Below are 12,767 nucleotides of genomic sequence, written 5' to 3'. Positions count from 1 at the left end.
AAAATGCGATTTAAGCAATAAAATTAAAAATGCTTATAAAACATAAACCAAACGTTGGAGGTGGTCATTTCTTAATGCGCAGTAATAAACTCGGCACTCTAAAGCACCCGAGAGCGTTTTTTTCGATGCCAACCTAACCAGAGTGACGGGAGCGGCACAATTCAGAAAAAGTGCTCAGCTCGCCGAGAAAATGCGATTTAAGCAATAAAATTAAAAATGCTTATAAAACATAAACCAAACGTTGGAGGTGGTCATTTCTCAATGCGCAGTAATAAACTCGGCACTCTAAAGCACCCGAGAGCGTTTTTTTCGATGCCAACCTAACCAGAGTGACGGGAGCGGCACAATTCAGAAAAAGTGCTCAGCTCGCCGAGAAAATGCGATTTAAGCAATAAAATTAAAAATGCTTATAAAACATAAACCAAACGTTGGAGGTGGTCATTTCTTAATGCGCAGTAATAAACTCGGCACTCTAAAGCACCCGAGAGCGTTTTTTTCGATGCCAACCTAACCAGAGTGACGGGAGCGGCACAATTCAGAAAAAGCGCTCAGCTCGCCGAGAAAATGCGATTTAAGCAATAAAATTAAAAATGCTTATAAAACATAAACCAAACGTTGGAGGTGGTCATTTCCTAATGCGCAGTAATAAACTCGGCACTCTAAAGCACCCGAGAGCGTTTTTTTTCGATGCCAACCTAACCAGAGTGACGGGAGCGGCACAATTCAGAAAAAGTGCTCAGCTCGCCGAGAAAATGCGATTTAAGCAATAAAATTAAAAATGCTTATTAAACATAAACCAAACGTTGGAGGTGGTCATTTCTTCATGCGCAGTGAATAACTCGGCACTCTAAAGCACCCGAGAGCGTTTTTTTCGATGCCAACCTAACCAGAGTGACGGGAGCGGCACAATTCAGAAAAAGCGCTCAGCTCGCCGAGAAAATGCGATTTAAGCAATAAAATTAAAAATGCTTATTAAACATAAACCAAACATTGGAGGTGGTCATTTCTTCATGCGCAGTGAATAACTCGGCACTCTAAAGCACCCGAGAGCGTTTTTTTCGATGCCAACCTAACCAGAGTGACGGGAGCGGCACAATTCAGAAAAAGCGCTCAGCTCGCCGAGAAAATGCGATTTAAGCAATAAAATTAAAAATGCTTATAAAACATAAACCAAACGTTGGAGGTGGTCATTTCTTAATGCGCAGTGATAAACTCGGCACTCTAAAGCACCCGAGAGCGTTTTTTTCGATGCCAACCTAACCAGAGTGACGGGAGCGGCACAATTCAGAAAAAGTGCTCAGCTCGCCGAGAAAATGCGATTTAAGCAATAAAATTAAAAATGCTTATAAAACATAAACCAAACGTTGGAGGTGGTCATTTCTTCATGCGCAGTGAATAACTCGGCACTCTAAAGCACCCGAGAGCGTTTTTTTCGATGCCAACCTAACCAGAGTGACGGGAGCGGCACAATTCAGAAAAAGTGCTCAGCTCGCCGAGAAAATGCGATTTAAGCAATAAAATTAAAAATGCTTATAAAACATAAACCAAACGTTGGAGGTGGTCATTTCTTAATGCGCAGTAATAAACTCGGCACTCTAAAGCACCCGAGAGCGTTTTTTTCGATGCCAACCTAACCAGAGTGACGGGAGCGGCACAATTCAGAAAAAGTGCTCAGCTCGCCGAGAAAATGCGATTTAAGCAATAAAATTAAAAATGCTTATAAAACATAAACCAAACGTTGGAGGTGGTCATTTCTTAATGCGCAGTATTAAACTCGGCACTCTAGAGCACCCGAGAGCGTTTTTTTCGATGCCAACCTAACCAGAGTGACGGGAGCGGCACAATTCAGAAAAAGTGCTCAGCTCGTCGAGAAAATGCGATTTAAGCAATAAAATTAAAAATGCTTATAAAACATAAACCAAACGTTGGAAGTGGTCATTTCTTCATGCGCAGTGATAAACTCGGCACTCTAAAGCACCCGTTTTTCGATGCCAACCTAACCAGAGTTACGGGAGCGGCACAATTCAGAAAAAGCGCTCAGCTCGCCGAGAAAATGCGATTTAAGCAATAAAATTAAAAATGCTTATAAAACATAAACCAAACGTTGGAGGTGGTCATTTCTTCGTGCACAGTGAATAACTCGGCACTCTAAAGCACCCGAGAGCGTTTTTTTCGATGCCAACCTAACCAGAGTGACGGGAGCGGCACAATTCAGAAAAATTGCTCAGCTCGCCGAGAAAATGCGATTTAAGCAATAAAATTAAAAATGCTTATAAAACATAAACCAAACGTTGGAGGTGGTCATTTCTTCGTGCGCAGTGAATAACTCGGCACTCTAAAGCACCCGAGAGCGTTTTTTTCGATGCCAACCTAACCAGAGTGACGGGAGCGGCACAATTCAGAAAAAGCGCTCAGCTCGCCGAGAAAATGCGATTTAAGCAATAAAATTAAAAATGCTTATAAAACATAAACCAAACGTTGGAGGTGGTCATTTCTTAATGCGCAGTAATAAACTCGGCACTCTAAAGCACCCGAGAGCGTTTTTTTCGATGCCAACCTAACCAGAGTGACGGGAGCGGCACAATTCAGAAAAAGCGCTCAGCTCGCCGAGAAGATGCGATTTAAGCAATAAAATTAAAAATGCTTATAAAACGTAAACCAAACGTTGGAGGTGGTCATTTCTTAATGCGCAGTAATAAACTCAGCACTCTAAAGCACCCGAGAGCGTTTTTTTCGATGCCAACCTAACCAGAGTGACGGGAGCGGCACAATTCAGAAAAAGCGCTCAGCTCGCCGAGAAAATGCGATTTAAGCAATAAAATTAAAAATGCTTATAAAACATAAACCAAACGTTGGAGGTGGTCATTTCTTCATGCGCAGTGAATAACTCGGCACTCTAAAGCACCCGAGAGCGTTTTTTTCGATGCCAAGTGACGGGAGCGGCACAATTCAGAAAAAGTGCTCAGCTCGCCGAGAAAATGCGATTTAAGCAATAAAATTAAAAATGCTTATAAAACATAAACCAAACGTTGGAGGTGGTCATTTCTTAATGCGCAGTAATAAACTCGGCACTCTAAAGCACCCGAGAGCGTTTTTTTCGATGCCAACCTAACCAGAGTGACGGGAGCGGCACAATTCAGAAAAAGTGCTCAGCTCGCCGAGAAAATGCGATTTAAGCAATAAAATTAAAAATGCTTATAAAACATAAACCAAACGTTGGAGGGGGTCATTTCTTAATGCGCAGTAATAAACTCGGCACTCTAGAGCACCCGAGAGCGTTTTTTTCGATGCCAACCTAACCAGAGTGACGGGAGCGGCACAATTCAGAAAAAGTGCTCAGCTCGCCGAGAAAATGCGATTTAAGCAATAAAATTAAAAATGCTTATAAAACATAAACCAAACGTTGGAAGTGGTCATTTCTTCATGCGCAGTGATAAACTCGGCACTCTAAAGCACCCGAGAGCGTTTTTTTCGATGCCAACCTAACCAGAGTTACGGGAGCGGCACAATTCAGAAAAAGCGCTCAGCTCGCCGAGAAAATGCGATTTAAGCAATAAAATTAAAAATGCTTATAAAACATAAACCAAACGTTGGAGGTGGTCATTTCTTCATGCGCAGTGATAAACTCGGCACTCTAAAGCACCCGAGAGCGTTTTTTTCGATGCCAACCTAACCAGAGTGACGGGAGCGGCACAATTCAGAAAAAGCGCTCAGCTCGCCGAGAAAATGCGATTTAAGCAATAAAATTAAAAATGCTTATAAAACATAAACCAAACGTTGGAGGTGGTCATTTCTTCATGCGCAGTGAATAACTCGGCACTCTAAAGCACCCGAGAGCGTTTTTTTCGATGCCAAGTGACGGGAGCGGCACAATTCAGAAAAAGTGCTCAGCTCGCCGAGAAAATGCGATTTAAGCAATAAAATTAAAAATGCTTATAAAACATAAACCAAACGTTGGAGGTGGTCATTTCTTAATGCGCAGTAATAAACTCGGCACTCTAAAGCACCCGAGAGCGTTTTTTTCGATGCCAACCTAACCAGAGTGACGGGAGCGGCACAATTCAGAAAAAGTGCTCAGCTCGCCGAGAAAATGCGATTTAAGCAATAAAATTAAAAATGCTTATTAAACATAAACCAAACGTTGGAGGTGGTCATTTCTTCATGCGCAGTGAATAACTCGGCACTCTAAAGCACCCGAGAGCGTTTTTTTCGATGCCAACCTAACCAGAGTGACGGGAGCGGCACAATTCAGAAAAAGCGCTCAGCTCGCCGAGAAAATGCGATTTAAGCAATAAAATTAAAAATGCTTATAAAACATAAACCAAACGTTGGAGGTGGTCATTTCTTAATGCGCAGTAATAAACTCGGCACTCTAAAGCACCCGAGAGCGTTTTTTTCGATGCCAACCTAACCAGAGTGACGGGAGCGGCACAATTCAGAAAAAGTGCTCAGCTCGCCGAGAAAATGCGATTTAAGCAATAAAATTAAAAATGCTTATAAAACATAAACCAAACGTTGGAGGTGGTCATTTCTTAATGCGCAGTAATAAACTCGGCACTCTAAAGCACCCGAGAGCGTTTTTTTCGATGCCAACCTAACCAGAGTGACGGGAGCGGCACAATTCAGAAAAAGTGCTCAGCTCGCCGAGAAAATGCGATTTAAGCAATAAAATTAAAAATGCTTATTAAACATAAACCAAACGTTGGAGGTGGTCATTTCTTCATGCGCAGTGAATAACTCGGCACTCTATAGCACCCGATAGCGTTTTTTTCGATGCCAACCTAACCAGAGTGACGGGAGCGGCACAATTCAGAAAAAGTGCTCAGCTCGCCGAGAAAATGCGATTTAAGCAATAAAATTAAAAATGCTTATAAAACATAAACCAAACGTTGGAGGTGGTCATTTCTTAATGCGCAGTAATAAACTCGGCACTCTAAAGCACCCGAGAGCGTTTTTTTCGATGCCAACCTAACCAGAGTGACGGGAGCGGCACAATTCAGAAAAAGTGCTCAGCTCGCCGAGAAAATGCGATTTAAGCAATAAAATTAAAAATGCTTATAAAACATAAACCAAACGTTGGAGGTGGTCATTTCTTAATGCGCAGTAATAAACTCGGCACTCTAAAGCACCCGAGAGCGTTTTTTTCGATGCCAACCTAACCAGAGTGACGGGAGCGGCACAATTCAGAAAAAGTGCTCAGCTCGCCGAGAAAATGCGATTTAAGCAATAAAATTAAAAATGCTCATTAAACATAAACCAAACGTTGGAGGTGGTCATTTCTTCATGCGCAGTGAATAACTCGGCACTCTAAAGCACCCGAGAGCGTTTTTTTCGATGCCAACCTAACCAGAGTGACGGGAGCGGCACAATTCAGAAAAAGCGCTCAGCTCGCCGAGAAAATGCGATTTAAGCAATAAAATTAAAAATGCTTATAAAACATAAACCAAACGTTGGAGGTGGTCATTTCTTAATGCGCAGTAATAAACTCGGCACTCTAAAGCACCCGAGAGCGTTTTTTTCGATGCCAACCTAACCAGAGTGACGGGAGCGGCACAATTCAGAAAAAGTGCTCAGCTCGCCGAGAAAATGCGATTTAAGCAATAAAATTAAAAATGCTTATTAAACATAAACCAAACGTTGGAGGTGGTCATTTCTTCATGCGCAGTGAATAACTCGGCACTCTAAAGCACCCGAGAGCGTTTTTTTCGATGCCAACCTAACCAGAGTGACGGGAGCGGCACAATTCAGAAAAAGCGCTCAGCTCGCCGAGAAAATGCGATTTAAGCAATAAAATTAAAAATGCTTATAAAACATAAACCAAACGTTGGAGGTGGTCATTTCTTAATGCGCAGTAATAAACTCGGCACTCTAAAGCACCCGAGAGCGTTTTTTTCGATGCCAACCTAACCAGAGTGACGGGAGCGGCACAATTCAGAAAAAGTGCTCAGCTCACCGAGAAAATGCGATTTAAGCAATAAAATTAAAAATGCTTATAAAACATAAACCAAACGTTGGAGGTGGTCATTTCTTAATGCGCAGTAATAAACTCGGCACTCTAAAGCACCCGAGAGCGTTTTTTTCGATGCCAACCTAACCAGAGTGACGGGAGCGGCACAATTCAGAAAAAGTGCTCAGCTCGCCGAGAAAATGCGATTTAAGCAATAAAATTAAAAATGCTTATTAAACATAAACCAAACGTTGGAGGTGGTCATTTCTTCATGCGCAGTGAATAACTCGGCACTCTAAAGCACCCGATAGCGTTTTTTTCGATGCCAACCTAACCAGAGTGACGGGAGCGGCACAATTCAGAAAAAGTGCTCAGCTCGCCGAGAAAATGCGATTTAAGCAATAAAATTAAAAATGCTTATAAAACATAAACCAAACGTTGGAGGTGGTCATTTCTTAATGCGCAGTAATAAACTCGGCACTCTAAAGCACCCGAGAGCGTTTTTTTCGATGCCAACCTAACCAGAGTGACGGGAGCGGCACAATTCAGAAAAAGTGCTCAGCTCGCTGAGAAAATGCGATTTAAGCAATAAAATTAAAAATGCTTATAAAACATAAACCAAACGTTGGAGGTGGTCATTTCTTCATGCGCAGTGAATAACTCGGCACTCTAAAGCACCCGAGAGCGTTTTTTTCGATGCCAACCTAACCAGAGTGACGGGAGCGGCACAATTCAGAAAAAGTGCTCAGCTCGCCGAGAAAATGCGATTTAAGCAATAAAATTAAAAATGCTTATAAAACATAAACCAAACGTTGGAGGTGGTCATTTCTTAATGCGCAGTAATAAACTCGGCACTCTAGAGCACCCGAGAGCGTTTTTTTCGATGCCAACCTAACCAGAGTGACGGGAGCGGCACAATTCAGAAAAAGTGCTCAGTTCGCCGAGAAAATGCGATTTAAGCAATAAAATTAAAAATGCTTATAAAACATAAACCAAACGTTGGAAGTGGTCATTTCTTCATGCGCAGTGATAAACTCGGCACTCTAAAGCACCCGAGAGCGTTTTTTTCGATGCCAACCTAACCAGAGTTACGGGAGCGGCACAATTCAGAAAAAACGCTCAGCTCGCCGAGAAAATGCGATTTAAGCAATAAAATTAAAAATGCTTATAAAACATAAACCAAACGTTGGAAGTGGTCATTTCTTCATGCGCAGTGATAAACTCGGCACTCTAAAGCACCCGAGAGCGTTTTTTTCGATGCCAACCTAACCAGAGTTACGGGAGCGGCACAATTCAGAAAAAGCGCTCAGCTCGCCGAGAAAATGCGATTTAAGCAATAAAATTAAAAATGCTTATTAAACATAAACCAAACGTTGGAGGTGGTCATTTCTTCATGCGCAGTGAATAACTCGGCACTCTAAAGCACCCGAGAGCGTTTTTTTCGATGCCAACCTAACCAGAGTGACGGGAGCGGCACAATTCAGAAAAAGCGCTCAGCTCGCCGAGAAAATGCGATTTAAGCAATAAAATTAAAAATGCTTATAAAACATAAACCAAACGTTGGAGGTGGTCATTTCTTCATGCGCAGTGATAAACTCGGCACTCTAAAGCACCCGAGAGCGTTTTTTTCGATGCCAACCTAACCAGAGTGACGGGAGCGGCACAATTCAGAAAAAGTGCTCAGCTCGCCGAGAAAATGCGATTTAAGCAATAAAATTAAAAATGCTTATAAAACATAAACCAAACGTTGGAGGTGGTCATTTCTTCATGCGCAGTGAATAACTCGGCACTCTAAAGCACCCGAGAGCGTTTTTTTCGATGCCAACCTAACCAGAGTGACGGGAGCGGCACAATTCAGAAAAAGTGCTCAGCTCGCCGAGAAAATGCGATTTAAGCAATAAAATTAAAAATGCTTATAAAACATAAACCAAACGTTGGAGGTGGTCATTTCTTAATGCGCAGTAATAAACTCGGCACTCTAGAGCACCCGAGAGCGTTTTTTTCGATGCCAACCTAACCAGAGTGACGGGAGCGGCACAATTCAGAAAAAGTGCTCAGCTCGCCGAGAAAATGCGATTTAAGCAATAAAATTAAAAATGCTTATAAAACATAAACCAAACGTTGGAAGTGGTCATTTCTTCATGCGCAGTGATAAACTCGGCACTCTAAAGCACCCGAGAGCGTTTTTTTCGATGCCAACCTAACCAGAGTTACGGGAGCGGCACAATTCAGAAAAAGCGCTCAGCTCGGCGAGAAAATGCGATTTAAGCAATAAAATTAAAAATGCTTATAAAACATAAACCAAACGTTGGAAGTGGTCATTTCTTCATGCGCAGTGATAAACTCGGCACTCTAAAGCACCCGAGAGCGTTTTTTTCGATGCCAACCTAACCAGAGTTACGGGAGCGGCACAATTCAGAAAAAGCGCTCAGCTCGCCGAGAAATTGCGATTTAAGCAATAAAATTAAAAATGCTTATAAAACATAAACCAAACGTTGGAGGTGGTCATTTCTTAATGCGTAGTAATAAACTCGGCACTCTAAAGCACACGAGAGCGTTTTTTTCGATGCCAACCTAACCAGAGTGACGGGAGCGGCACAATTCAGAAAAAGTGCTCAGCTCGCCGAGAAAATGCGATTTAAGCAATAAAATTAAAAATGCTTATTAAACATAAACCAAACGTTGGAGGTGGTCATTTCTTCATGCGCAGTGAATAACTCGGCACTCTAAAGCACCCGAGAGCGTTTTTTTCGATGCCAACCTAACCAGAGTGACGGGAGCGGCACAATTCAGAAAAAGCGCTCAGCTCGCCGAGAAAATGCGATTTAAGCAATAAAATTAAAAATGCTTATAAAACATAAACCAAACGTTGGAGGTGGTCATTTCTTCATGCGCAGTGGTAAACTCGGCACTCTAAAGCACCCGAGAGCGTTTTTTTCGATGCCAACCTAACCAGAGTGACGGGAGCGGCACAATTCAGAAAAAGCGCTCAGCTCGCCGAGAAAATGCGATTTAAGCAATAAAATTAAAAATGCTTATTAAACATAAACCAAACGTTGGAGGTGGTCATTTCTTCATGCGCAGTGAATAACTCGGCACTCTAAAGCACCCGATAGCGTTTTTTTCGATGCCAACCTAACCAGAGTGACGGGAGCGGCACAATTCAGAAAAAGTGCTCAGCTCGCCGAGAAAATGCGATTTAAGCAATAAAATTAAAAATGCTTATAAAACATAAACCAAACGTTGGAGGTGGTCATTTCTTAATGCGCAGTAATAAACTCGGCACTCTAAAGCACCCGAGAGCGTTTTTTTCGATGCCAACCTAACCAGAGTGACGGGAGCGGCACAATTCAGAAAAAGTGCTCAGCTCGCCGAGAAAATGCGATTTAAGCAATAAAATTAAAAATGCTTATAAAACATAAACCAAACGTTGGAGGTGGTCATTTCTTAATGCGCAGTAATAAACTCGGCACTCTAAAGCACCCGAGAGCGTTTTTTTCGATGCCAACCTAACCAGAGTGACGGGAGCGGCACAATTCAGAAAAAGCGCTCAGCTCGCCGAGAAAATGCGATTTAAGCAATAAAATTAAAAATGCTTATAAAACATAAACCAAACGTTGGAGGTGGTCATTTCTTCATGCGCAGTGAATAACTCGGCACTCTAAAGCACCCGAGAGCGTTTTTTTCGATGCCAACCTAACCAGAGTGACGGGAGCGGCACAATTCAGAAAAAGCGCTCAGCTCGCCGAGAAAATGCGATTTAAGCAATAAAATTAAAAATGCTTATTAAACATAAACCAAACGTTGGAGGTGGTCATTTCTTCATGCGCAGTGAATAACTCGGCACTCTAAAGCACCCGAGAGCGTTTTTTTCGATGCCAACCTAACCAGAGTGACGGGAGCGGCACAATTCAGAAAAAGTGCTCAGCTCGCCGAGAAAATGCGATTTAAGCAATAAAATTAAAAATGCTTATTAAACATAAACCAAACGTTGGAGGTGGTCATTTCTTCATGCGCAGTGAATAACTCGGCACTCTAAAGCACCCGATAGCGTTTTTTTCGATGCCAACCTAACCAGAGTGACGGGAGCGGCACAATTCAGAAAAAGTGCTCAGCTCGCCGAGAAAATGCGATTTAAGCAATAAAATTAAAAATGCTTATAAAACATAAACCAAACGTTGGAGGTGGTCATTTCTTAATGCGCAGTAATAAACTCGGCACTCTAAAGCACCCGAGAGCGTTTTTTTCGATGCCAACCTAACCAGAGTGACGGGAGCGGCACAATTCAGAAAAAGTGCTCAGCTCGCCGAGAAAATGCGATTTAAGCAATAAAATTAAAAATGCTTATAAAACATAAACCAAACGTTGGAGGTGGTCATTTCTTCATGCGCAGTGAATAACTCGGCACTCTAAAGCACCCGAGAGCGTTTTTTTCGATGCCAACCTAACCAGAGTGACGGGAGCGGCACAATTCAGAAAAAGTGCTCAGCTCGCCGAGAAAATGCGATTTAAGCAATAAAATTAAAAATGCTTATAAAACATAAACCAAACGTTGGAGGTGGTCATTTCTTAATGCGCAGTAATAAACTCGGCACTCTAGAGCACCCGAGAGCGTTTTTTTCGATGCCAACCTAACCAGAGTGACGGGAGCGGCACAATTCAGAAAAAGTGCTCAGTTCGCCGAGAAAATGCGATTTAAGCAATAAAATTAAAAATGCTTATAAAACATAAACCAAACGTTGGAAGTGGTCATTTCTTCATGCGCAGTGATAAACTCGGCACTCTAAAGCACCCGAGAGCGTTTTTTTCGATGCCAACCTAACCAGAGTTACGGGAGCGGCACAATTCAGAAAAAACGCTCAGCTCGCCGAGAAAATGCGATTTAAGCAATAAAATTAAAAATGCTTATAAAACATAAACCAAACGTTGGAAGTGGTCATTTCTTCATGCGCAGTGATAAACTCGGCACTCTAAAGCACCCGAGAGCGTTTTTTTCGATGCCAACCTAACCAGAGTTACGGGAGCGGCACAATTCAGAAAAAGCGCTCAGCTCGCCGAGAAAATCCGATTTAAGCAATAAAATTAAAAATGCTTATTAAACATAAACCAAACGTTGGAGGTGGTCATTTCTTCATGCGCAGTGAATAACTCGGCACTCTAAAGCACCCGAGAGCGTTTTTTTCGATGCCAACCTAACCAGAGTGACGGGAGCGGCACAATTCAGAAAAAGCGCTCAGCTCGCCGAGAAAATGCGATTTAAGCAATAAAATTAAAAATGCTTATAAAACATAAACCAAACGTTGGAGGTGGTCATTTCTTCATGCGCAGTGATAAACTCGGCACTCTAAAGCACCCGAGAGCGTTTTTTTCGATGCCAACCTAACCAGAGTGACGGGAGCGGCACAATTCAGAAAAAGTGCTCAGCTCGCCGAGAAAATGCGATTTAAGCAATAAAATTAAAAATGCTTATAAAACATAAACCAAACGTTGGAGGTGGTCATTTCTTCATGCGCAGTGAATAACTCGGCACTCTAAAGCACCCGAGAGCGTTTTTTTCGATGCCAACCTAACCAGAGTGACGGGAGCGGCACAATTCAGAAAAAGTGCTCAGCTCGCCGAGAAAATGCGATTTAAGCAATAAAATTAAAAATGCTTATAAAACATAAACCAAACGTTGGAGGTGGTCATTTCTTAATGCGCAGTAATAAACTCGGCACTCTAGAGCACCCGAGAGCGTTTTTTTCGATGCCAACCTAACCAGAGTGACGGGAGCGGCACAATTCAGAAAAAGTGCTCAGCTCGCCGAGAAAATGCGATTTAAGCAATAAAATTAAAAATGCTTATAAAACATAAACCAAACGTTGGAAGTGGTCATTTCTTCATGCGCAGTGATAAACTCGGCACTCTAAAGCACCCGAGAGCGTTTTTTTCGATGCCAACCTAACCAGAGTTACGGGAGCGGCACAATTCAGAAAAAGCGCTCAGCTCGGCGAGAAAATGCGATTTAAGCAATAAAATTAAAAATGCTTATAAAACATAAACCAAACGTTGGAAGTGGTCATTTCTTCATGCGCAGTGATAAACTCGGCACTCTAAAGCACCCGAGAGCGTTTTTTTCGATGCCAACCTAACCAGAGTTACGGGAGCGGCACAATTCAGAAAAAGCGCTCAGCTCGCCGAGAAAATGCGATTTAAGCAATAAAATTAAAAATGCTTATAAAACATAAACCAAACGTTGGAGGTGGTCATTTCTTAATGCGTAGTAATAAACTCGGCACTCTAAAGCACACGAGAGCGTTTTTTTCGATGCCAACCTAACCAGAGTGACGGGAGCGGCACAATTCAGAAAAAGTGCTCAGCTCGCCGAGAAAATGCGATTTAAGCAATAAAATTAAAAATGCTTATTAAACATAAACCAAACGTTGGAGGTGGTCATTTCTTCATGCGCAGTGAATAACTCGGCACTCTAAAGCACCCGAGAGCGTTTTTTTCGATGCCAACCTAACCAGAGTGACGGGAGCGGCACAATTCAGAAAAAGCGCTCAGCTCGCCGAGAAAATGCGATTTAAGCAATAAAATTAAAAATGCTTATAAAACATAAACCAAACGTTGGAGGTGGTCATTTCTTCATGCGCAGTGGTAAACTCGGCACTCTAAAGCACCCGAGAGCGTTTTTTTCGATGCCAACCTAACCAGAGTGACGGGAGCGGCACAATTCAGAAAAAGCGCTCAGCTCGCCGAGAAAATGCGATTTAAGCAATAAAATTAAAAATGCTTATTAAACATAAACCAAACGTTGGAGGTGGTCATTTCTTCATGC

This window comes from Syngnathus typhle, unplaced genomic scaffold (genome assembly GCF_033458585.1).
Source record: "Syngnathus typhle isolate RoL2023-S1 ecotype Sweden unplaced genomic scaffold, RoL_Styp_1.0 HiC_scaffold_116, whole genome shotgun sequence".
Classification (NCBI taxonomy): Eukaryota; Metazoa; Chordata; class Actinopteri; order Syngnathiformes; family Syngnathidae; genus Syngnathus; species Syngnathus typhle.
Note: the sequence above shows the minus strand (reverse complement) of the source record.